Genomic DNA, 27,262 nt, shown 5'->3' with positions numbered 1-27,262 from the left:
TTCATTCTGGTTAAATTATAGAATCAACTCACAAAATGTTGGCTGATGGCAAGAATTATCACGCACTCTGTTTCTTACTCTTCGACTGAAGTCAGAGACTGTACGTGATTTATGACACCTTAATTGGTATGATATATCTGCACTTGAATCTATACAGTGGCAATATTTTATACTTATAAAAGAAAATGTTGGTTTATATTACTGATTACCAAAATTTGTATATCTAAGAAATTCTGTTTTTTAGGTTTTTATAAACCGTGTGTCTACGTGCAGTGGTGCACCTGGAATGCTGCTAGACAGGTGGTGGCAAAGGGTAATGTTGGTGAGCGTGCCATGCTTACAATGCCCAGTGGCATCTCCCACAAATCAAGACTTCAAGATTAGATGTCATTCTTGATACATTGAGACCTACTGGTAATCAAAGATCCATGAAACTTAAAAAAAAGTCATCCATGTAATGACACTAACCTGGTGTCATTAATATCATGTGTGTCTGGTACAACGTTATACAGAAGCTTCTAAGATTTTTCACTTGTGTTTTCCTCCCATAGGACAGCATTAGACAGTGAATCTTGCTGACACTTGCCAAAAAGCCTTTCTCCGTCATGATTCTCCTATGAGGTTGAGGCTTTCTGATGAGTAAAAATTGGGCAAAAATATGAATTCCTTGAAGCTGCAATATTGAAAACAGTTTGCTCCTGATTTGTAAAGCCTGGCTTTGATTAGAGGTCTGCAAAACCCAGACCTCAGTGATCAATCGAGTGATGATAAGTCATAGCTGGTCTGGAAAACCCTGGGGAGTTCTCTCCTGTCGTCTAAGCATAATTACTCTTTCACTCTCATGGACTGCACTGGATGACACTACTATTTAGCTACGCTGCTTAGAAAACGCTACCTAGAACATCATCTTGAATTTCTTTTCTCCCCATTCCATAGCCTGAAACTACAAAGGACTCTCATTATTCACTGTTTTCTTTCCTGAGTACTCTGCAAACTTGGAGCAGAGCTAAAGCCTTAGGAACTTCTTTCATATGGAAAAATCCATTTTAACAGATCATTCATGTAATGGAATAGAAAAGGGCTTGATCATTTGAGTGGAAGATAACCCACATTTGCCTTGCAACTCTTATACCCAATTAGCCTATAAACTTTTTTCTAGTTCAGAGGTTTAACTTTTTAACTGTGGTGGGGAAAACACAGTTCTTCTTGCCAATGCAATAATGAGTCACACACCAGCAAGTCTATTAGCATGTAAGAAATATTTATTAGTGGTACGTTGTCATCAAAGAGATCGGTTGGGGAGAAAGGAATAGGGCATGGGTAAAGGCAAGGGTGGCAAATGCAAAGGTGGAAGAAAGCATTGGGTCCTTTGTCCCGAGGACTTAAATAGTTGTGGGATGAAGTGAGGGAGTCACGTACTGATTGGTGGGTAAAGCTGGTGGCAGCTTCTCTCAGGGGACTTGACTACCTAAACCTGGACAGGTGTGAGGGTCTGTTTCCCCAAATTCTTATCTTACTCCAGAGCACATTTGTTCAACTTGTAAAACAGGTACATGATTGGAGGCAGTTACTTAAATTTGAGGCAGTTACCCTAAGTTATTTATCGGCTTTTTCTTTGGTTGCTGTGTACCCCTCCCACCTTCCAGACCATGGGACAAATACACAGTTTCAAAGGCTTTCTGGAAACGATACACACAGAACTTTCAGGGCTCCCTGCCTCCTGTGCTAGCATGGTGCTTTGTGAGATGTTTGGAACACCTGGCAATCTTGTTGGACGGGACTCTGGACTACTGAGTTCCTTGGTGAGATGGGATTCCCTCCTCCTCTCTGTCTGGTTTTACTGTCTATCTTACCTAACATAACCAAATGTAAAATTCATTATTTCACGCTTTATTTTCTTATGAATTTAGTTTTCAAGAGAGCAGGAGGTTTTCAAGCTTTCTTCTTTTGGCATTGTTATCTTAGTTCTGGAAACAATCCTTTCAAATCTGTAGGTGCTCAATAAATATACGTTAAATGAAGAGAAGCAGGGAATGACCGTGGGTCATCAGGATCGGTAGTGATGAGTAGTGGATAGTAACATGTGTGAGTGCTAGGATTATGGTAGACTCTAATGCCTGTAAATCTTCCTCTTCCCGAAGCACTTGCAAATAGTGTTTCATATTTTTAGTTAAAAAAATAAATGGCAAAACTTGTGGATATGTATTTTGCAAAATTTATCTTTTTCTTTATATCATTCACTCTTACTGTTTCACATAAGTCATTTAAACTTTTAAAATTGTTTAATTTAAGGCTATCAAAATATGAAGGTTGGAGATGTCCTTCTTACAGCATTGCCAAACATATGCTCAAAATTACCCAGATGATATGTCTTACTAAGACACTGTCTCCTGGACAGATTCAGTCTTCCACTGAACTTATCTCTATAAATGAGTCAGAAATTCAGATTAACATGCAACATTTTTCTCCCTACAACATTGGCAAGACCAGTCCCCAATAGTATTTTAGGAGTATTATTTATGAAGTGATTTTAATCTCTAAGGCTATAAATACATGAAATGCATTTTGAATTCTTTATTGCTGATCTCTGGCATTACCTAAATCTCCTTGCTGGTATGTTGTATTACCACTGAAGAGGTTTGGTATATAGGAAGTTTTCATCAGTACAAACTTTCTCAGTGGTAAATAGTATCATAAGCAAATCAAAAGACAAATAACAAAATAGGGCAAGTACAATACATTTCTAGTTTTTCAATTTTTAGAAAGGATATAACTTATTCAAACAGAAAAAAGACAAAGAACAAAACCAACAACTAGGCACAACATACCTGATAGAACAATAGGGCAAATGCACGGAGAGAAAATTTACAAAAACTAAAAATAAAAATAAGAATATTTGATACACATATGGACAGATGGTCATTTCTGTATATAACTCAATAAACACAAATGCATACAAGAAATATTTTTCACAAATATATGTTAAAATACATGAAAATATTACTGATACCAAATGTCATTTAGGGGCAAGAGTTGTTTTGGTATTGGGGGTTGCTGGAAGAAGGCGGGGTGAGAAAGATGGGAGAGCTAATTCAGTATGGGAAAATAGAAAAAACATGTTAGATAGGTATGATAAATGTGGGTAAATTAAACATGCTCCTGTATTGGGTTGCCCCAAAAGTTCATCTAGATTTTTCTTAAAATAAAAGACACATTTTTAAAATTTTCACCAATAACTTTATTGATTGGATACTTTGAGTATGTCAGCTATCTCCCACTATTGACTTCTAGTGGGTAGAGGCCAAGGGTGCTGCTAAAAAACTTCCAATGGGTAAGACAGGCCCACAGCAAATAATTATTTAGACAAAATATCAATAGTACCAAAAAACCTTGCAAAACACTTTGACACATTCATTGGTCACAACACCTTCTCTAGACACTGCACAAATCTCTGTGTGTGTGTGTGTATTTCAGTTTTGTTTTAACCTTTCTTGAAATGCTAAAGCATAATACACCAAAAAATGTTGCATATTTTCTTCCTACCTCAATATTAAAATGGCTGCACAAAATTCATCAATTTTGATAAGTTATTTTTTTCATTCATGCTGATGTGACAGCTGTCACAATACAATCTAACAAAATTGTTTCAAATGAAGTTAAAGGCAACTAAGCACTACTAGAGCCATGCATGGTATGGGACAAAATCATGACATACTTTTTGGCCAACCCAATACTTCTAAAGGTAGTACAAATTTGCATAAATTTTTATCAATGACTTGTAATGATTTAAAATATGGATCACTTGACCTAGTTTTCCAATCTTATCAACTGCCCTAAAGAATAACTTCCATATGTGACAGGGTAGCTTGTGAAAAATTATCCTTTCAATGTTGTTTATATTGTCTAAAAACTAGAAACATATTAGATACTAATCACTAGGTACTTAACAAAATACAATGAAACACTGAATATCAAAACAAAAGAATAGGATAAGTTTTTTCATTGATATGAAAACGTTGCTGATCTTTATTACTAAAGGAAAATTCATAATGTTTTCTATAAGCCAGTCGTTCACAATTTTTCAATGCATCCCCACAACTTCCCTACAAGCTAAAAACTGGTACTTTTTTTTTTCACTTTAGAAAGGAGAAGGTAAATTTTTGTTTGTTTGTTTGTTTGTTTGGTGTCAGGGAGGACTTAGAACACTGAGGTGATAATTGTGTGTATCAATTGATTTGATTCTAAATGATGTATATTCATTGTGCCCATTTAAGCATGATTCTGCACCCTCCATAAGTTGGAAGATGCTGAAACCACTTCCAACTTATACTAATTTTGATGCATGAGTCACTTGACATTAAATGTTCCACATAAGTTTTAGAATAAGAAATTAATTTTAATTTAAATATAATTACTGTAAATGTGTATATTAATTTTTCAAGTTATTATCTATGTACTTTGGAGTACTTTCATATTAGATCATGGAATGGCTAAATTTATTCAAATATTTTTTAATGTTTTTTTCTTGTTTTCTCGATATATCTTGCATTTCACTGTAAAGTTGATATTTATCTTAATTTATATTTATGATTTTATTCCATTTTCTTCAGTAATAACATAGATTTATAACTTTTTTTACTGTTTTTAAAGTATTTGTTCTAGATCTGTGAAATATGTCATAGTATTTTAATAGGAACTGTGTTGAATCTGTTGATTTGGGTACTATGGACATTTTGATGATGTTAAATCTTCCAATCCATGAACATGACGTATGCTCCCTTTTGTTTGAATCTTCCTTAATGTCTTTCTTCACTGTTCTATAGTGTTCTGAGGACAGGTCTCTTACTTCCTTGGTTAAGTTTATTACTAGGTACTTTATTTTTCTTATTATCTCATATAGTTTTTTGGTGGAGGCTATAGGGATTTTTACACACAACATTTTGTGATTTGCAAATAATGACAATTTTACTCCCTCCTTTCCAGTTCAGATGCTTTTTATTTTTTTCTTCTCTGAACACTGTGGCTAGAACTTCCAGCACTTTGTTGAATAAGAGTGATGAGAGTGGACAACCTTGTTATGTTGCTCATCTTAAGGGGAAAGCTTTTAGTTTTTGCCCATTGGGTATAATGTTGGCTTTAGGTTTCTCATACATAACCTTTATTATGTTGAGGTATGTTCCCTATATTCCCATTCTACTGAGTGTTTTTTATCATAAATGTGTGCTAGATTATCAAAAGCTTTTTTTAGCATCTATTGATATGATCATGTGATTTTTGTCCTTCATTTTCTTTGTGTGGTATATTACCATTATTAATTGTGAATATTGTACTTTCTTTGCATCCCTATGATGAATCCCACTTGGTCATGGTGTACAATCTTTTTAACATATTGCTGGATCTGGGTTGCCAATATTTTGCTGAGGACTTTCCATCTATGTTCACCAGATTTTTGGCCTGTAATTTTCTTTTTATTTATTTATTTATTTATCTTAGAGGGGAAGGGAAGGAGAGAGAGAGAGAGAAATATCAATGTATGGTTGCCTCTCATGCATCCCCTGCCAGGAACCGGGAACTGGCCTGCAACCCAGGCACGTGCCCTGACTGGGAATTGAACCGTGATCATGTGGTTCGCAGACCTGTGCTCAATCTACTGAGCTACACCAGCCAGGGCAGCCTGTAATTTTCTAATTGCGTCTTTACCTGGTTTTGTAATTAAGATGATATTGGCCTGATAAAAAGAGTTTGGGAGTCTTTCCCCTTCTTGAATTTTTGAAATAGATTGAGAAAGAGAGGAGTTAGTTCTTCTTTAAATGTTTGGTAAAATTCACCTTTGAAGCCATCTAGTCCAGGGCTTTTGTGTGCTAGGACTTTTTTGATTATGGCTTTAATTTCACTAGTCATTATCAGTCTATTCAGGAATTCTGCTTTTTCTTGATTCAGTTTTGGAAGATTATCTGTTTCTAAAAATTTGTCCATTTTATCCAAGTTGTCCAATTTCTTGACATATAATTCTTCATAGTAACTGCTTACAGTCCTTTGCATGGCTGTGGTATTGTTTGTAAGTTCTCCTTTTTCATTTATGATTTCGCTAGTTTGGTTCTCTCTCTTTTTTTCTTGTCGAGTCTGGTTAAAGGTTGCTCAATTCTGTTTACTTTTTCAAAGAACCAGTTCCTGGGTTTATTGATATTTTGAATTATTCTTTTCATCTCTATGTGATTTAATTCTGCTCTGTTGTTATTTCCTTCCTTCTACTTGCTCTGGGCTTTGTTTGTTGTTGTTCCTCTAGTTCTTGGATGTAGGGTTAGGTTGTTTATTTGAGATTTTTCTATCTTCTTTAGGTAGACCTGTATTGCTATGAACTTCCCATTCAAGGCTGCCTTCATTGTGTACCAGAGGTTTGGGGTTGTTGTGTGTTCATTTTCATTTGTTTTCAGGTACACTGATTTCTTCCTTGCTCTCATTATCAACCCATTCATTATTTAATAAAACGTTATTTAGTCTCCATGCATTTGAATGTTTTTGAGCTTTTTCCCTTGACGTTGGTTTCTAGTTTTAAGCCATTGTGATCTGTGCATGTGTATAAAAGACTCCAAAGGCCTCACTACTCTTGAGAAAAAAGAAAAAATTAGAAGGGATCATAATATCTGATATCATAATATCTGATATCTGATATAGCATGGTGTCTCTATTGCTTGCTACAGTGTCAGACAAATTTTAGGTGCTGAGTAAATGTTACTTGACCTTCTTAATAGGAAATACATGTATTTCATAAACTGGCAAGTTTTGCCAAGTTTTGACCTCTAGAAATAATGATATAGTAGACAGTGTATCAACTTATATTTTTTAGTATTTTAAATACCCTCCCCCCAAATTAGACTGAAATATATTCAGTTGTGAGATCATCTCTGAGTGTTGTAATTTATGGCATTGTGAAGGGGCAGCTAAAATGGCAAGTGGAATTACAATTAACTATGGAACATGATTTTTAATAGACAGATATTCAAGGTTCATTCAAGTGTCCGTGTGAGTCTGCAATGCAGCACATAGCCATCTGTTGTCTTTTTACTTTAGTCAGTCACTACCAATGGATGCCAAGGAGGAGCTACTACTTCTATATGAATCTTAGCACAAAGGCTTTAGATAATTAAAAATGATAGAATTGGGACAGACTGCTAAACATAAACAGAAGGATAAAAAGACATCTGGCATAATTAACAGCGAATAAACCAGGTTTAACTAGCCTCAATACAAAGCACATTGAAATGTCACAAAAAAAACCCTGAAAAACTCTGTTGAGAGATAATTCTGAAGATACATAACTTAAAGTATTTCTCTTCGGCTGAATTTTTGTTAATTGGGACATTTCCATAAACTGAGGTATTTGGGTTGTAGATTTTATCTGCTCCTGCAGTTTATTTCTCAGTTGAAGGCATAATCCTTTGTTTGTGACACTGAAATTGGCTTATGTAGAGATGATTAGGATGTACATTCAGAGAATTGTGACTTCAGGTGAGAAATAAGCAGCTGGAACAGATGAACTCTTAGCAACAAAGAAACCATTTTCATGCAAATATCCCCACAGTGACAGAACACAGAGGACTTACAAAATATTATTTCATCATATTGAATGATTTTCTATTTTCTTATGTAGAGGAATCAATCAGAAAGATTTTAGAAATCTATTTGATGTTTCTATAAATATCATTAAGTCAGTTCTCCAAGAGAAATTATATTCACTAGTTTCAGGTAGTTTTTGAAAATTAAAACTAGAAGCAGTTGTATAGCTTAACATTTAGAATCTAGGAAGGAAATTTATTCAGTAAAATGAGAATGTTGTGTGTAGCTTGATGAGTTCATTTGTGTTTGACTGTCTTTGTAACAATCTGTTTTTTTAAAGAGGAAAAAAGAAATGTAAGGCATAGTTATCTGAACTAGATACAGATAGATACACTATTCAAATTATAGTAACGTAAGATAATCAACAGTCTATGCAAACTACACCTTAATAGTGTCCTGGAATCTACTTTAATCATTGTCATTTGTCAGTTCTTAAGAGGGGATATAATATGGAAATCAGGTCATAGTAATACTTGCCATGTGCTATTTCCTATGATTCTTGAATGAAGTGTCAAGATGGTAGGCTATTATGATCTTTATAGGAAGAACCATAAAACTTAACAATTTGCCACCATGCAATACTTAGTTTGTAAGTTGGCTTTGCATAGATGAATGTTATCAAACTCTATAATAATTAGGAGCTTTGATTTTGCCAATAAATTTGAAATATCACTCACTCATGGCCATACCCAATTTCTTTCAATTCGCTATTCTCCTTCTCTTACTCTCATTCTCTCTCACTCTCTTCTTCTCAGTCTTTCTGTCTCTTTTTTTACAAACACCTTTACTTGATACATATTTCTATACACACCCTAGCTTATCTTACATGTATCTGACTTCTATCCCTGTTGACTAAGAAATATTTTCATATCCTCAAGGTGATAGATGTACTGCTATCAATCAAATGTTGGAGAAGGTTTGTTTCGATTTGTTCTTACAGATAATATTGAGAATCTCTTCAGTGGTAACATCATAAGCAATATGCCCTATTTGTTACCACATCTTCCATATCCAAAGAAGTGGTTTTCACCTAAAATATTTTCGGGAATTTTAATTTTTATTAATCATACCTGCTTACCAAACTTCATTTCCTTTTATTCCGTTTGAGTGCTTCTGTGTTTCTTGTTCTTTCTGTTTTATGCAGTTTTGTAGTTTACTAGGAATTGGTTGAATGCTGACAGCTGGTAAGATGCCAGATCAGACTTCACATACTCAGTGGTGAACACGAGAGATGAGGTGCATGTGTTCACAGCACTTACAGGCCAGTGGGGGACACAGTTAAGCAAGTAAACAGGCATGTAGCTCTCATGCAATTGGGTAAGTGCCATTGAGGAAAGATGAGCAGATTATGAGAGAACAATGGACGTGTGTTTGATTGGTGAGACAATCGATCTGTGTGAAAGTGATATTTGAGCAGATAGTTGCAGGAGTCTGATGGAGAAGTGGGATGTAAGGTATGGAAAGAACATTTTATAAAGAAGGAGCAGTGGATACAAAAGTCCTAAGTAGACTAGAACTTGACCCTATCTTCCTCTTTTTTAAATTTATAAAATGAAGTCTATATTTTGGTCAAAGAGAATATAGGAAAATATTAGGTGAACAAGTTATGCAGGATCCAGATAAAATAAGACTCATCTATGTTATGAATGCTGCAATTAAAAGCTATTAAGAAGAGTAAAATGAGGAATTAGGTGGCTTTGGTCAAGGCCAAGGGATAGTGGGAAGGTGCTTTTCTAGGAAGTTTCTTTTATGCTGGCTTCAATGTTAACTAGAAATCACATTATCTTCCCAAGGTGCAATATTGCCTTATTATCATCATCATAATCTTGATGTCACTGCTATCCAAAAGGGATAAGGTGGTGACTCACAGAAAAATCGATTTTTGTTCCAGCAATACTTAGAAAACACTTAATAGACCCCCAAAGTCCTGTAGTCTATGTTCTATGATTACTTGTTCCTTTCACCTCACTTTAGGAAAAGCCTTTTACCTCCACTCGTGATTTCAGATTAGGGAATATGGGGTTTTTTTTTTAAATAATGTTATTTATTTATTTTTAGAGAGAGGGGAAGGGAGGGAGAAAGAAAGGGACAGGAACATCAATGTGTGGTTGTCTCTTGTGTGTTCCTTACTGGGGACCTGGTCTACAACCCAGGCATGTGCCCTGACAGGGAATCGAACTCATGACCCTTTGGTTCACAGGCTGGCACTCAATCCACTGAGCCACACCAGCCAGGTTGTCAGCTTAGGGAATTTGTTTTAAACTTGCTAGCTGTAACAGTGTAGTTCTTTTTAAAAGTCTTTCTGTGTTCTAGCTATAAAAAAGAACTTTATCCATAAAGAAGCATAAATCCAGAGAAGAGATTACTAGAACATTTTCACATTTATAGATCTATATTATTTTGTAGAGTTTGAGTATCAATATATTAATTCTCAGTTTTATCTTTGCACAGCTTAAAAGTCATATGAATTCACATAAGTAGAGTTGAAAGGATTGTTTAGTAGTTAGGAAATAAACTAAGAATCTCTGATAAAGAGATGCTAAAATATAGAGCCTAAAAAAGACAAAAGTGGGCTTTTTGTTTTCCCTCCCACATCACAACTCAGAGGAAACTACTCAAGGCTGAATCAGCCCTGTTCTGTGAAGTTATCCAGGGACTCAGGTTCCTTCTTTTTTGTTGCTTTGAAATCCCCAAGGATGTTTCCCTCATTCACTGACTTAGAAGAAGCTTAGCAGGGTTATTTCTAAACATAGCCCATCAGAAGAAGAGGAAAGAAGGTAGAAATGAACACCCAATCATTTTAAAGGCAAGACTCGGAAGTTGCATACTATACTTCTGTTCAAATGCTGGTGGCAAAATGGATTACATGGCCACGAGGAGCTAGAGAGGAGGTTTGCAAATGTGGCATTAACTGTTCAATGAGCCCATCTAACACACTGGGAGAAAGATAGTGTTCAAATCACTAAAAGGAATAAGGGATAAATAGATATTAAGAAATTTAGACTATGGTACAATGGGTGTTTTTAAAATATTTCAATATTTCAATACATAATCATATCATGTTCTGTTTCATAATTGAAATTCAAAATATCACCTATCTTCAATTATGATAGATATAGTCTTAATATTTCATTTGGATGCCATCCCTCATTCTGAAAAATGCATCATATTTTTGAACCTCCATATGAAAAATGCTTCATATATTCTGTAGAAAATGTTTCATGAAGAAATTTAATTTTCTCTTCTTGTTCCTCCATACAACACAGTCACAAATTATACTTGTATTCAGTTACTAATTTTTATTCAACAAATATTTAATAGGCACTTTCTATATATTGGGTGCATAATGGATTCCAAGTACATCCTGGTGTTCAAAATACACAGGGTCTCTCTTCTCATAAAGCCTGTAGATCAGACGGAAAGATAGACATTCCAAAAAAAATCAAATAAATGGAAATTTTAAGTGTTTTAAGTAACACAAGAGATGTAAATAGTTTTATAAAGTGCATAATAGGAAGGTTTTGTCCAATCATGGAGTCTCTAAAAAGCTGATGATAATGAGAGATCTACTGGAGAAAGTCAGGTTACCTAAGTCAAGGAGAGGGTGGTAGAGAGAAGAGTTCCCAGGGAAAAAGCAGCAGGTCCAGTTTCTACAGCAGGAGTGGGCATGGCACTGGGGTGGGGAGAATAGGGGGAAGATGAAGGAAGGCGAAGCGCAGAGGCAAGGATAGGAGGTGAGCTAGAAGGGTCAGTTAGGGAAGTGTATAGCTGGTTGCTTTTGAGGTAATTAAACAGGGGTGAGAAGTGGCCAGATTTCCACTTCAAAGGGATACTTCTGAGGATAGTGTGTTTTTTTGAGAGTAAAAAAGACCACATGGAAATCTTTTCTAGTAACTCCAGTAAGAGATGACTACTAATGCAACTATCATTGAAAAACAATTAAATAATAAAAAATGGGATTGCCAATCAAGATGGCAGCAGAGGTGAACACAGCTCACCTCCTCGCACAGTCACATTAAAATTACAACTAAACTATATAACAATTATTACATAGAGCCTCATAAATTGAGTTAATTGGAAATCCAACAACTACGCAATTAAAGAAACCACATCCATCCAAACTAGTAGAAGGGTTGGAAAGACACAATGGACTGGTCCCACATATACGTGGTACATAAAAATTTAGAAGAGGTATCTCAGGAGTGAGGAGTTCCAGCCCCACACCAGGCTCCTCAACTCAGGTTGCAGTGACAGAAAGATAAATCCTAATGACTTCTGGCTACAAAAATCAGTGGGGATTGAGCTGGTGGGAGAAAATTCTGGTGTCCCAAGCAAGTCCTCTTAAATAACCTGTACAAGGACTTACTCAGACTCATTCTCTCTGAGCTCCAGCACTGGGATAGCAGCTTGAAAAGCAGCAGGGGAACTAAAGTGTCTGGCATCAAGGAGAGAACTGCAGGACAGTTTTCTCTCAGACACAAAGGCAGACAGAAGCCACTGTCCCTTTTCTAAGCCCTCCTCAACAAAGCCACAGAGCCAGCAAGCAGGTGCCATACGTGAGACTCCATCAACCTGGCTAACATGGTTTGCTCTGCCCTGGAGATCCCCTAATACTCTGTCCCACTCAACTTATGGGCCTACCCAAGCTGTTAAGAGTGACTCTTCCACATAAATGGCTGGCGTGTCTCATATTTCATATCTTCCTAAGTCCTTTCAAATAAGCAACAGCTGGCATCAGTGAGTCCCCAGCCCCAGTCTCTTGCCAAGTGGTCCCATGTCTGACACTAACCACAGGCAGCTTAGGTTCACAGCTTGTCTTCTCCTAGAAACCACCAAGCCCAGGACAATTGGTAGCCATCTCAGATTGCTTTATAGATCATGCGAGATGACCCAGGGCAAGACACAGGTGGGGACTGACATTGGCCTGCACCACCCAGGAAACTCCAGAGAGTTTGCACCCAGTACACAGCTACAGACTACGTCAGAGCACAGCTATCCTGCCCCTGCAGAGCTAATCATCCATGGAGGGTGGAGGGTAGTGGTAAGCGGCCACAATCAGTCCTTGCAGCTGACTGGCCTGGATAAATCCCTCCCACTAATCTGCCAACAGCAATTAAGGATCAACTACAAGAGGAGAGTATATTCAGTCCACATGGAGGGAACACCTCAAGTACCAAGCTTAGGTGATAGGGAAGGCTGTGTCACTGGACCCTACAGGACATCTACTACATTAGGCCATGCTACCAAGACAGGGAGTCATTGCCACTCTACTTTATACATAGAAACAAACACAGGGAGGCTGCCAGAATGAGGAGACAAAGCAACATGTTCCAAATGAAAGAACAGATCAAAACTACAGAAAAATAGCTGAACAAAATGGAGATAATCAAACTTTCAGATTCAGGGTTCAAAACACTAATTATAAAGATGCTCAAGGAACTTAATGAGGATCTTAACAGCATAAAAAAGATTCAATCAGAAATGAGGAATACACTAATGGAAATAAAGAACAAATTTCAGGGAAACAACAGGTAATTCATTAAGCTGAGAATTCGATCACTGGTTTGGAACATAAGAAAGCAAAAAATAACCAAACAGAACAACAAAAAGAAAAAACAATCCAAAAAACTAGATCAGTGTAAGGAGCCTCTGGGACAACTTCAAGTGTTCCCACATTCACATCACAGGGGTGCTAGAAGAAGGAGAGAAAGAACCCAAAATTGGAAATCCATTTGAAAAAATAAAAGAAAACTTCCTTAATTTGATGAAGAAAATTGACATTCAAGTCCAGAAAGCACAGAGAATCCCATATCCCATGGATATGAAGAGGCCCACTGCAAGACATAGCATAATTAAAATGCAAAAGGTTAAAGATAAAGAGAGAATCTTAAAAGCAACGACAGCAAAGCAGTTAGTTACCTACAAGCCAGTTCTCAAAAGACTGTCAGCTGATTTCTCAAAAGAAACTTAGAAGGCTAGAAATGATTGGAAGAAATATTCAAAGTCATGAATAACAGGGACCTGCAACCAAGATTGCTCTACCCAGTGAAGATATCATTTTCAATCAAAGGGCAGATAAAAAGCTTCCTAGACAAGAAAAAACTAAAGGAGTTAATCATCACCAATCCATTATTATTTAAAATGTTAAAGAAACTTACTTAAGAAAAAGATGAAAACTATGAGCAATAAAATGGCTAAAATTGAATCTTTTTAAAAACCCCACAAACTAAGCAAACAAGAATAGAGTCAGAATCATGGAAACAAAGAGTGTTTTGATGGTTTCCAGGTGGGAGGTTGTTGTAGGGGTATGGGTAAGGTGGTGAGGGGATTAAGAAGTACAAATAGGTAGCTACAGAATAGCCATGGGGGTGTAAAGTATAATATAGCAAATGGAGTAGCCAAAAAACTTATACACGTGACCAATGTACATGGACATGGTGTGAATATTGCCTGAGGGAATAGGGGGTGCTGGGGGCAAACGGAGGAATTTGGTACAACTGTAATAACCAGATCAATGGAATATAATTTATAAAAGTAAAAATAGTAAAAAGAACTAATAAGGATTTATCATTCTAAGTAATATTTTCCATCTCTGGAAGTTTTATGCATACATTTTTGAGGAAATAGTTTTGTTATGTGTTTTAAAACCAATTCTAAAATAACCTCAGCCTATAAGCATAAAGTATAATATTTCTAATATTTTATATACTCAAAAATTTATATGGGTATAGATATTAGATATTTAAGGTAATTTTCTAATATTTTCATGAAGTAAGACAAATAACAGATCCAAATTTGAAGATAAGTATTTAACTACAGAAATATACTTTCTCTTATTAATGACATTAAGTTGTAAACAAAGGGAGATTCAAAGGAAAATTATGCATTATATATTATATATCATATATAAATTATATATTTTGCATATATAGATGAATATGCAAAAAATCTGATAGCATTACTAATCTATATGTAAGAGATCTCAGCTGTGATTAAACTATATTTTTCATATAGATAAAATAAAACAAAGGGGGATATTAAAAAGTTAAATTTGTTTCATGCTTAACATACACACTAAATATCCTAAACTAAATATATTTAGATACATAAAAATGATGTAATGCCTAAGAGCACCATTTAAGAAACAATAGATCCTTTGTTTACTTTTATTTATCTGATATAACTCTCTAATCTTTTTGTTTATTCAGTTTTGTTTCCTACATGGGTTGTTATAAAGTGGTTCAAAGAGGGAGAATGTATTTGGATGTATTTAAATTAGCTATTAAACATTTAAGTATTACCCTTCAGGAGAGATTCTCACAGATATGATTTAGGTTTACTGCTTAACATCAAACAGAAGAACATTCAGGGGTAGCAGAATTTAGGGAGTAGCATAGGGAGGTAGGTGGGTCAGTGGGAAATTTCAGAGGGGCTTATACAGCATTGTTCTTGGTGTCCAGGCATCTTAAAGGGAAGCTTTCACAGTGTCCAGAGTCCTTGATGTCCTGCATATGAAGGACAAGGATGTCCTCGAATTCCTTGGAGCAGGAACCCACTAGGTGGCACCAACCTTGACTTCTAAAAGGAATGGTATATCTGCAAAAGGAAGAGTGATGCCCTCTGCATCATAAATATAAAGACAACCTGGCAGAAGCTCCTGCTGGCTGCTTGTACCATTGTTGCCATTGAAAATCCTGCTGATGTCATTGTCAGATCATCCAGGAATACTGTTGAGTGAACTGTGCTGAAGATTGCTGCTGTTACTAGAAGCACTCCTATTGCTGGTGACCTCACTCCAGGAACCTTCCCTGACTAGATCCAGGCAGACTTCTGGGTGCTTGGACTTCTTGTGGTTACTGATTCCAGAGCTAAGGGCCAGCATCTTGCAGAGGTTTGTCTTATGTTTACCTGTCTGCCATTGCTCTGTCTAAAGCAAACTCTTACCTGCACTATGTGCACATTGCCACCCGTTGCAACAATAAGGGAGCTTACCCAAAGGATCTACTACGGTTGGTGCTGTCCTGGGAAGTTCTGTGCACATACAGCACTGTCCCCTGTGAGCACCCATGGAAGGTCCTTCCTGATCTCTACTTCTACAGAGATCCTGAAGAGATTAAAAAGGAAGAGCAAGTCACTGCTGAAAATGTTGTGACCCAGGATAAATTTCAGGGTTAATAGACTGCACCGACTCCTTAGTTCACTGCTACTCAGCCTGAGCTCATAGGCTGGTCTGAATGTATAGGTGTGCTCCTGCCTGTTCAGCAGTCTGCTATGGAAGGCTGGAGCACTCCACCAGCCTCTGAAAACTGCTCGGCAGTCCCCACTGTTGAGGACACTGAGTGGGTGGTAACAACCACTTAGTGGTCTTAAGATGTTCCTCCACAAACTCAAATGGAATGGAAATAAAGTTGATGGAAAATAAATAGTTTCTTAAAAAAAATAAACAAAAAGTTTTAAGAGTAAGTGCATGGGAGAGTCAGGGTGTCATTTTCCTAGTTGGCCACTGTCTTCCTCTCTCAATATACTTTTTAAAATCTCTTTAAAGTACACATTTCATCATTTTTTTTGTTTTTGATTCTAATAAAACCAGTTTCTCTGAATGTAGTTAAAATTAATTAGGCCTTATCTAAAATTTTAAAATGCTAATAAAAGTAAATGAGCAACAAACAGTAGACTTAGCATTCTGGCTTCAATATTAATGAAAGTTTGATCTATTTATTGCAATCAAAATATAACTTTGGAATTGATTATAATCACTTTGACTTGGGTAGTCTTGGTAACAAATAGCAAATAACTCTCATTAAATATCAAGAGATAAACCAAAAAGTTTCTATCACATTGAGGTTTAATTTAGCTTAGAATAATAAATAATACCATGTGAAATGAGAAGGAAAAATGTCTGTTATTTTATGTATTCAGTAAATAGTATTGCTCTTTCTCTATAAGAAGAACATGGGGCTTGTCAGAAAATTAAAATGGAAAAACGAAACTTTTCAGAGTGACAGACGCATTCTGAAACCATGCTGTGCGTGATGCGTAATTTTATGTGCCAACTCAATGATGTCAGTGCACCTAACGGCTTGGTCAATCAGCAGTGTAAATGTTGTTGTGAGGGTATTTTTAGGTGATATTCACATTTAAATCAGTAAATTTGAGTAATGCAGATTACTCTTTAGAATGTGGATGGGCCTGATCCAATTAGTTGAATGCATTAAAAGAGACTGAGACTACCTGAGGAATAAGGAATTTTGCTTGCAGATTACCTTCTCACTCTAGGTGCAATACCCACTGTTCCAAGTCTCCAGGCTACGGGCTTCAAATTGTGGGCCTGTCAACTTCTGTATGAGTCAAATTCTTAATACTCAATCTCTCCCTCTTTCCCCGTCTCTCCCCTCTCTCTCTAAGTGAAAGAAGACAACTTTTGGAGGTGAATGTGTTTAGTACCTTGAATATGGTGACAGTGTCACTGGTATAGGCATATCTTCAAACTCATCATTTGTCTACAGTAAATATGTTCAGTGATTTGAGTTATCAGTTATACTCCAATAAAACTGTTTAAAATGTGGAGGAAAAAAACAGCTTTCCTGAAGAAGAGATTCACAAGCCAACAAGCAGTAAGTAGACCATGATGGAAGGCAGAAGCCGAGCAAAGGGAGACCACAGTCCCCAGACATTAACACAGAGTAAGAAAGCAAATGTGACAGCAGCCCAAAGAGACTTATACACTCTGCCTCTTACGAGTAGCTTGACCTGAAAAAGGCACTCATTCCTGCTCTACTTTCCCAACTCGGTTCTCTCATCTACAAAGAAAGATAATACCAATCTTGCGAAGCCGTTGGATCTATTAAACATTAATATTAAGTATAACCATGAGGGCTCTGCCTATGCTGTTCACCTCCATATTCCACAAGAATAAAACTATGCTTCAAACTGTAAGTCTCAATTGGATTTATGACTAATTTATGAATACCAGAAGTCTAGCATAGTAAATTCCTAATCACAGGTGATAAGGTTGTGGTAGCTGCTCTTTCTGCAACTGCCAGCTCTAATCAGTGTGATTAAAAGTCGGGGGGCGGGGTGTGGAAACAATATCTGTAGGAGCTAGGTTACCTGGGGAGCAATTCCAGATGGTGTACATTATTAAATAACAATATCAGCGATTCACACATTAAAGTGCTACGCAGAAAAAAAATAGATCAGTGGGATTTAGGGTAAACGGAAAGGACATTATGCAAAAGGTGAGGCTTCTTCAGGTTGTTTAGGATGACTATCGTTTGGAGAAAGACAGCTATTTAACACACATTTTTATTATGACGAGTAAGAGAAGCATCATAAATGCGTTCTCTTTGAATGGGCAAACTATTATAATTGTTAAATACCTTGTTAATTAAGCTCATCTAACACAACCTTCTTAGACATTCTCATTCTTTAACACTGGTGTCACCAGCGAGGTTGCTTTACAGGAAAATGACTGCTATGGCAGCAAGAGTAAAAAATTTAAATTGGGTAAAACTTCATTCTCAAGCACTTGCGATTATGAAAGACTGAAAGAGTTTTATTGAGTGTGTCAGCTTTCCAGTAATTTTACTGAGACTCTGACAGGCTGTCATGCTTTAAACCCTGGGAGGTACTTACTTTAGCAATAAGATGCAGCTTCTTTGAACTGTATGCACACTGAATAGGTTATTGGTGTGATATCTGTGGTTTCAATCTCTCAAGTTAGCTGTGTTTAATCCCTCAAATTGCATCAAAACTTAAAGTTTTGGAGGTCCATCATTCCTATTGAGATTATAGAAAAAGATTATATGATTTAATCTCATGAATATGAAAACAAGATCTAAATCCCAAAATTGCTTAGCATTCAAGTGATTATATACAGTTTTAGAAAACCCCTGATTTAATCTATAAATGCCTGTATGTGATCCACCAGTTTCTCTCATAACAGGGCAGTGGAAAGTGCTGAGATAAATTTTAAAATGAATTTCTAGTCATCAACATATAGAAACCAAGAGCTTATAATTCACTTGATTTATTTTTTCAAATGGTTTTAATGTTATCTAGGTTACATTCAGAAAATCATAGAGTCATTCACAATTTTTCCCCGCATTTTCTGAGATACTGCTATTCTTCTCATCTGATTGTTAATTTTGGTCTATAACTTGATTTGGTCAATGAAAAGTAGTAGAAAATTATAAGCACCTGTGCCATTTCCCTCTATCAGTCAGCAATTTTCCAGGACAGAAGTTCTTTTGTTGCCCTAATTTCTGAAGCAGTCAATGCAAAACAGATTCAAAGCCAACTCATGGCAGTTACATAGACTACATGAAAACTGAACTTTTCTTGTTGTAAATCACTGAGGCTTCGGGTGTCTGTTATCACTGCAAAATGTAGTACACTATTATCACATATTAACCCAGGTTCTTTATCATGGATTGATTTATTCAGGTCACAAATACTGTGAGTATTATAGTATATCAGGCACTGGAATAGATACTGAGATTCTAAGAATGAGCAAAAGCAGATACTTTCCTGGAAGTGTGGACCTCAGTCTAGAATGACCTCATTTCATGATGATGTTCTGCTATTTTCTCTCTCTTTCTCTTTTAAAAATACATTCAATACGCCGCCTATCACCGCCTCAGGCATACTGTTCCAAGTCAAATGGTAGAAGTAACAGTATTTGAACACTCCGAATGGATTTGAAAAATGGAAGAGCACAACAAGGACAAGGCAGGAAGAGGAAAGTGGTATTTCAGTCCATAGGGAGGCCCCGGAGGACATTGTATGCATCTGTGAGGACTGAGCAGAGCAGATGAGCTGGAGTTCTGTTCATTTCCTCATTGTCTTTTTCAATATAAGAAGTTTCCAATTGTCCTTTGGATTATTTTATATGGTATCTGAGGCTCAGCACTTAATTCTCTTATTCCTAGATTTAGGATTAACAGTATTTTGTAACTTTTAATAATTCAAAAACAAATCACTATAAATACAGAAGTTGAATTGTGTGGCAAATTATTGTACTATAAATCTCTGCACTATTATAACAATATATCTCATTGTAACTGCAAATAGTTTGTTCATAGATTGATTCAAGTTTACATAGATGATTTGTTATAGTATATATAATCTATATTATGTGTATATAATATCTCTATATAATAGGTATATATATCTAATTTTCATTTTCTGAAGGATTTTGAAATCTTGACAAATGCATACCTCTAAAAGATATAAGGTATCAGCTAAAAGTTTCTTTTGTATTTTTCCAACATGATGAGGAAGTAAAAATTGGCTCTGCTGAGATTTAGATCATTAAAATATAAACATCAGTTCTCACAGATAAAGTCAAGACCATAATGTAGGTGCAAACATGACTAGTCTTCTTTGAGCAATATATATATATAATGCTATATCTTGTTCTGAGTTAATCCTTTTTCCTCCTGGATAAAAATTTTGAAAACATCAAATCAACACATTTTTCTACTTTTTCACAATATTCAGTTGAGAATTTGTCTCGACTTTTTGAAAATCTTCATGTAATTACTAAATAGTGTCCCAAATCCTTCAAGTGCTCTTAGCTCCTCCTTCCTGAGGTGTGTGCCCAATTTCCCCTGGTGTGTGGTCTCCTTTGGTGTAAATAGCTAAATAAACTAATTTTGCTTGAGTGCAAAAATGTCTTTTTTATGTCTGGTTGGTAAATTTCAACAACAATAATATAGTGCTCAAAGGAATGCTTTTTCTTAACAATTAAGTGCTCACACACACACATATAGACAGATACGTTGCCCTACACGTCAATATATCTATATACCATGGGGAAAATATTTGTATTTGTATAAGGAAAGAAAACAGTTAATTTTTCTGAGGAAGAACATCTTAGTGCCATTCAGATTTGAAATAAATGGAAAATGTTTCTTTGCAAAAGTTTCAAAACCTCTGAGGAGAATCTATTGTCTTTTTTGATGCCTTGTAGGATTAGCATTGTAAGGTACTCAGCCATTTTTAAATGATGCCAGGAATACAACTAACCAGCACAGAGAATCCTGAGATAGTTGATTATACTGCATATACTGCTAAAACCAATGCTCCCCATGTTTATTCTTTCTTATTAATTCAACCCCATGTTTTTTTTTACAGAAATGATAATGGGACCGATTTTGAGATTTTTCATAGCACCATATATATGTAAGACATTATATATCTAAAGTATATATTCAAATACAAAATAAATAGGCTTTACACATTTTCCCAGAAAGAATGAAAATTTCTGAGTGTGTAGAATTCTAGTCAGAATTCTGTGAATGCTTTCTGCTAGAGTCACAACTTGAGATTTGTTACTTAAAAGGAAGACTATAAAAAATATTAATGACCTCAAATTACATTAACTGTACATTAAGGGTGATGCACAAATCCCAAGAAATAATGAAATGTCAAGGTCAGAATCATCCCTTATCATGTTTAGTGCTGAATCTCCTATGATCTTGCATAAAATGCTATTGCTATTCACCTTCCTACTAGGAAATACAATTGATTTTCTTGCAATATTTATTAGTGCATTAGTCATGTACATTAGCACTAAACAGGAAACAGATAATGTTTTACTTCCTTAAGTCGGTGGCAACCAATGCAAGTAAAACTGTGGATGCCAAGTGAAACATAAGTGTGACTCACGTTCCTGAAATATCCTTTCTTTACTTAGAATTATAAAAAAAGTTACTCCACCCATGTTGATCTTCAATAAGTTAGAACAGTTCACATTAGTTGGGTTATTTTTGTTCTTTCAGCTTTGTGTCTTTTTGACAAATTATTACTAAGAGATTACAAAAATAACTCAAAACTGAAAGAAACCATTTGTCTGATACTAATAAATAGTATAGGCTAGAACCTGAAGCTAGCATTTTGTCAGATATTTATTTCAGCTCTGGTTGTCAGTCCAAATTTTGCATTAGATTTGGTTGTTCATTTTTTTAAAGACAGATAAATTTATTTTCAATTAAATAAGTTTGAAGGCCAGATGTTATGCATAACAATCAGCTCCAACATCACCACCATTGCCATCCGTTCTATATACAGACGGAATTCAGACTATCTTCAAAAAGCTAACTCCATGACCACCTCCTTCCATTTCTGTTTTTGGTCACCGGCATGTGGGATTTCTCTGCAATAAAAAGTAAAAATTGGTATTTACCAAAGGACTTTGGATTTCTTGATTCCTTGGTTCTCATCATCCTGGTTTTTCTTTTTTCTGGTAAATTTTTTTTTAAATTTGCATTGCTATTCTATTATGGCTGTAATTTTTCCCCCTTGGCCTCCTCCACCCAGCCCACCCCCCACTCCACAGTCTACCCCATACTTTGTCCATGTCCATTGGTTATTCATAAATGGTCCTTGAGTTCCTTCCCCTTCTTCCTACCAATATCCCCCTGCCCCTCTGGTCACTGAGAATCTGTTCCATGTTTCCATGCTTCTGGTTCTATTTTGCTCATTATTTTGTTCATTAGATTCCTCTTATAGGTAGTATCACGTGGTTTTGTTTTCCACTGCCTGGCTTATTTCACCTAGCATAATACTCTGCAGTACCTCCCATGCTACTGCGAAAAAATAGAAGTTCCTTCTTTCTTTCTGCTGTACAGTATTCCGCTGTGTAAATGTACCATAGTTTTTTGATCCACTCATTTACTGATGGGCACTTAGGCTACTTCCAACACATGACTATTGTAAATTACACTGCTATGAACAATGGGGTACATAGTTTTTTTTTTTTTAAATTAGTGTTTCAGGATTCTTAGGGTATATTCCCAGCAGTGGAATTGCTGGGTCAGAAGGCAGTTCCAGCTTTAGTTTTTTGAGGAAATTCTACACTGTTTACCAGAGTGGCTGCACCAGTCTGCATTCCTATCAACAATGCACTAGGGTTCCCTTTCCTCCACATCCTCGCCAGCACTTGTTGTTCGTAGATTTATTAATGATGGCAATCTGACAATTCTGACAGATGTGAGGTGATATCTCATTGTGGTTTTAATTTGCATCTCTCCGATGGCTAGTGAGCTAGTGGTGTTGAAAATTTTTTTATATGTCTATAGGCCATCTGTGTGTCCTCTTTGGAGAAGTATCATTCAGGTACTTTGCTCATGTTTAAATTGAGTTGTTTGTCTTCCTAGCGTTGAGTCATATGGGTTCATTGTATATATTGGAGATCAAATCCTTGTCTGATATATCATTGGCAAATATGTTTTCCCAGAAAATGGTAGGTTGCTTTTTCATTTTAATGATGGTTTCTTTAGCCATGCAGAAAATTTGATGTAGTCCATTTGTTTGTTTTTTCTTTATTCTCCTTGCCATAGGAGATATATTGGCAAAAATATTGTTTCATGGGCTATCTGAAATTTTACTGCTTATGTTTTCCTCTCAGACTTTAGTGGTGTGAGAACTTCTATTTAAGTCTTTTTTCCACTTTGAGTTTATTCTGGTGTCTATTTTAAGTTGGTGGTGTAGTTTAATTTTTTTGCATGTAGCTGTCCAGTTCTCCTAACACCACTTATTGAAGAGGCTTTTTTTATTCCATTGTATGTTTATCCCATTGTATGTTTTATTCCATTGTATGTTTTTGTCAAATATTAATTGACCATAGAGATATAGGTTTATTTTTGGGCTCTCTATAACTCTGGGAAAAATCTTATCCTTTAAAACCAGACTCTATCTCCTTACCCATTAACAGCTGTTTGTGTCTTCTAACCTCACTACGGCCTATTCTCTTCTTTCTTGAAGAGATTAGAACAACAAAGAAGACTTGACATGACAGAGAATCTGTGAAGGCATAGCATTTATAAGAATATTTTCAAAAATTTTACTGTGGGTTTAGGTACTTTATACAAGAATTCTATCATTTAAATTTTCTCCTCATTTTAATTTAGCACCCCAGTCAAATCACACTACTTTTAAATAGTCACAAGTTCAATTTCACCATTTGAGAATTTATGGTAATCCAAACTGAGCTGTTTAATCTAATAAAACTGTCATCATTTATTCAGTGCTTAATATGTGCCAGACCCTGATACATCTTTTAAACTTTACAAATTTCTCATTAGATAGCCATCGTTATCTTATGTGATATAGTGTATTTCTTTAAAATAGCCAGAACCATATTTCTTTGTGAACATGCTTTTTTATTATATGCCTTTGTAATTTCTCATCCATTAAGTGATACTCCACATTTTTTTATTCTAGTGGGGCCATGTAATTTTTACTAAAAAAACACAGTGGAGGAACCCTATGCCATTTCTTGTGGTATCACTTAGCTGGCCTGGCAGCTTCTACTTCTGGTCTCTCAGAAACCAGTCACCATGTCAGATGCTGTGACACCCCTGCAGAAACCAGAGTGTAAAAAGCTCAAGCAACAGAAAGATCACAAAGGATAAGGTGCTACGTGGAGAAAGAGCAGCTGTGAGGATTACGCTGGCAGGCATGGTCATGAAGAAACCATCAGAACCCAGTTAAAAGCCAGAGCAGAGGCCAGAGATACTGTGAACAAGAGGCCACTGTCCTGTTGTGCCAAATCCAAATCGCTCTCCCAACAAATGGGGAGCATAATAATATGGCATTTTAATCCTTAAGTTTACGGTGATTCATTATGCTGAGCTACAAAGCTGAAACGCTACTGTTTTAAAGAGAAAACAGAGTATCAGAAAAAGTTAGACATTTTCCTAAAGTTCACACATATATAAAGTGGCTGGGTTAAGATTTGAACCATATGCTCTGAAATATATATCTCATGGTTTTACCTATTATGTAATGCAGGGTATATATGTAATATATACCTTGAAAAGTTCTTTCTCTAAAGAGACTTATGTTGTAAGTAGTGCTATAGAATATGTTACTTAAGAAAATAATCTTAGTTTATGAGTTATAACAAATGTGTGCTTATAACCAAACAAGTGCTCCTAATTACAAATTTATTCTACCTATTTATTGAAACAAACTGACAGTCTTTACCTAGAAACACTTTATTTTGAACAAATAAAACTGCATAATTTTCTTACTTTAGAAATGTGTTTATTTAGCATTTCACTAATTAAGTCTAAATGTCTAGAAGTTTTTAGTGATATTTCAAACCAAATGTACTTAAATTATGCTTCATTATAAGTTATTTCTTAGTATTAAGATAAGAAGTAAAATAAAAGAGAAGTGTTAGGTGACCTTTTCTGACTCTCAAGATCTAGGTAAACTGACAAAAAACCCCAACAAATTCTGTGAACAACAGAGAGGCTTCAAACTTCAGGCTTTTTATTTTTGTTATCGTTGGTGTTTACCTAGGTAAAAGGGGAGCAAAAGGGACTTAGACATTGAGCTTAATAAAGTGGGAAGCATAAGCCTGCTTTTCAGCCAGGCAACTGTAGCTTCACACCCCAGGGGACTACAGCATTTTTCTGCCAGGGTGATGAACACTCCACCCCACCACTTAAGTTTTGGATTGCAAGGTGGGAGAAGAGGAATATAGGCACATGCACAGTAGAAGTCAGATGGCAAAGCAGGAGGCACGTGACCAAAGAGGTCTCTCAGTCTAGCCTAGAGAAAGAAGAGATCGGTTTGAAGGTAATCCATCCAAAGCCCAAAGAAGCCTGGAAAGTTGGGTTGTTCTTTTGAAAGGGCACCTGGTCCACCCTAAATCCAAACTAATATAATCCCAGGGGAACAAAGATGCTCTATCCCTCCCACCCACTGGCAGAAGCACTGGCCTGTTCATTCATGTGCTCTCATCTGGGAGCACTAGACCTTGTGGCTATAGCAGCGACTGGGCCTGTAGCAGATGGTGTGGATTCCAAAAGAAGGCATCTCTCTCTCTCTCCTGCCCATTTGGTAATGTGCTCACCCCATGAGCTTGCATGTCCTCTCACTATAGTCATGTGGCCCTACCAGCCACATGGCCAGCATCCATGTGGACTCTACCACCAGAGCAGCCTGGAACAGCTGAAGCTAACTGGTTAAGGACTGCTTAGCAGACCATGGCTGAGAGCACACACTATGCTTGCCAGGTGCTGGACCAGACTGTACTCTAATACGAAGCAGAAACTCTGGATACTGACCTTTGTCTTGGCCTTGCGGAGCACACGGCTAGACTTTTCCAACAGTGGATCAGAGAGAGTAAAACATTGAAAACCCAGGAAGCAGATTCAATTTCCACTTGAATAAACCATGCCAAGGCACAATCTCCCATGCATAGGTCCTTGGAATGCTTTCCTTGTGGGCCATGTGGAAGAGCCTAATTCTCGACAACACTCACATACACGTACCTCCTCTACATAATCATTCCAGGTCTGAAATCCAGGCTCATATTCAAATCTCACCAAACCCTCACAACAACAGTACAATTCTCAAATTCTTCCTCCTCAAAGATTCTTTTTTTAAAAAAATTATTTAATTATTTTTCAAGTACAGTTTTCTGTCTATTACTCCCATCCCATCCCATTCAGGATCTTCTCTTTGGATTTTTAATTCATAGAGCCCAATTTTACAAAAACTCTGGTTTCAATTTTTTTCTTAGTTCTTTTTTGTTTGTTTGTTTGTTTTTCTCCTTTTTGACTTCCCTTTCATGAGCACACCAAAGTAATGATCTCTCAGTTTCTTAATAGGAAATCTTCTTTTGAATTTTACTTTATTTTATTTTATTTATTTTATTTTTTGTGGTTTGATCTCTTGCCTCCATGCATTCCCAAAGTCAGTGTTTTCTACACTGATTGGCCCATAAAAACATTTTCCTTACCAAGAAAATCCTCCTTCAAGAAGAACTTTGGTGTTAGCTGTGAAAACAACAATGCATTCACCATTTGTTTCTTGGTTCTGACCACTCTAAGCCTGATACCTTTTGGGAAGTTACCTAACACAGATTTAGCTTTCATGAAATAATATTTATTTCATTAATCAGCAACAGAAACCTCAAAACGTTGCCGAGAAGATTCAGTGAATAAAGAAGGTTAAGTCTAACATAATGAAAGAATTTCATAAGCAATCATTTTCTTCCTGCTAATCCCCTGCCACCTGTCTTCAAGCCTTTCTCCCAGCTATTAAAATCAATGCAGAGTGTTTCTTCATCTTTAAAAGAAACGTTACACAGTACCACCAAAGGTTCCTGTTATTTTTAAATAATTTTTCTTGCCTTCATATCACCTTTTGGCTTCCACCGCAGTCGGTGGATATGCCTGATTTTATAACGTGGATAAAAATACATGGAAGTAGGCCCTGGCTGGCGTAGCTCAGTGGATTGAGTGTGGGCCTGCAAACCACACGATCGCGGTTCGATTCCCAGTCAGGGCACATGCCTGGGTTGCAGGCCAGTTCCCAGCGGGGGACTCATGAGAGGCAACCATACATTGATACTTCTCTCCTTTTCTTCTTCCCTTCCCCTCTAAAGATAAATAAATAAAATATTTAAACAAAAACATGGAAGTAGGGAGCTCTTATGATGGAGGCAGGAATGCAAACCAGAAAACATAATAAAATGTTAAGAATAATACTTCCTGTTTAAAAAATTCTATTTATATTCTGTGCTCCTAAACCTTTGGGAGGAAAAGCATACCCCCATAAAACTATTTTTGCTATTGTGTTAAATTTACCACGTACAATAATCATGCTATACTGTTCATGAAGA

General features: G+C 36.3%; 1 pseudogene; it reads left to right on the top strand.

Moving 5' to 3' along the window:
• The first annotated feature begins 1,730 nt into the window (after positions 1 to 1,730).
• Positions 1,731 to 15,978, top strand: LOC118978593 (40S ribosomal protein SA-like; annotated as a pseudogene).
• The last annotated feature ends 11,284 nt before the right edge of the window (positions 15,979 to 27,262 follow it).

This window comes from Sturnira hondurensis, unplaced genomic scaffold (assembly GCF_014824575.4).
Source record: "Sturnira hondurensis isolate 20B ecotype Veracruz unplaced genomic scaffold, ASM1482457v3 Scaffold0022017, whole genome shotgun sequence".
Lineage (NCBI taxonomy): Eukaryota > Metazoa > Chordata > Mammalia > Chiroptera > Phyllostomidae > Sturnira > Sturnira hondurensis.
The sequence above is the reverse complement of the archived record's forward strand: the minus strand, read 5'-3'. Positions and strand labels throughout refer to the sequence as shown.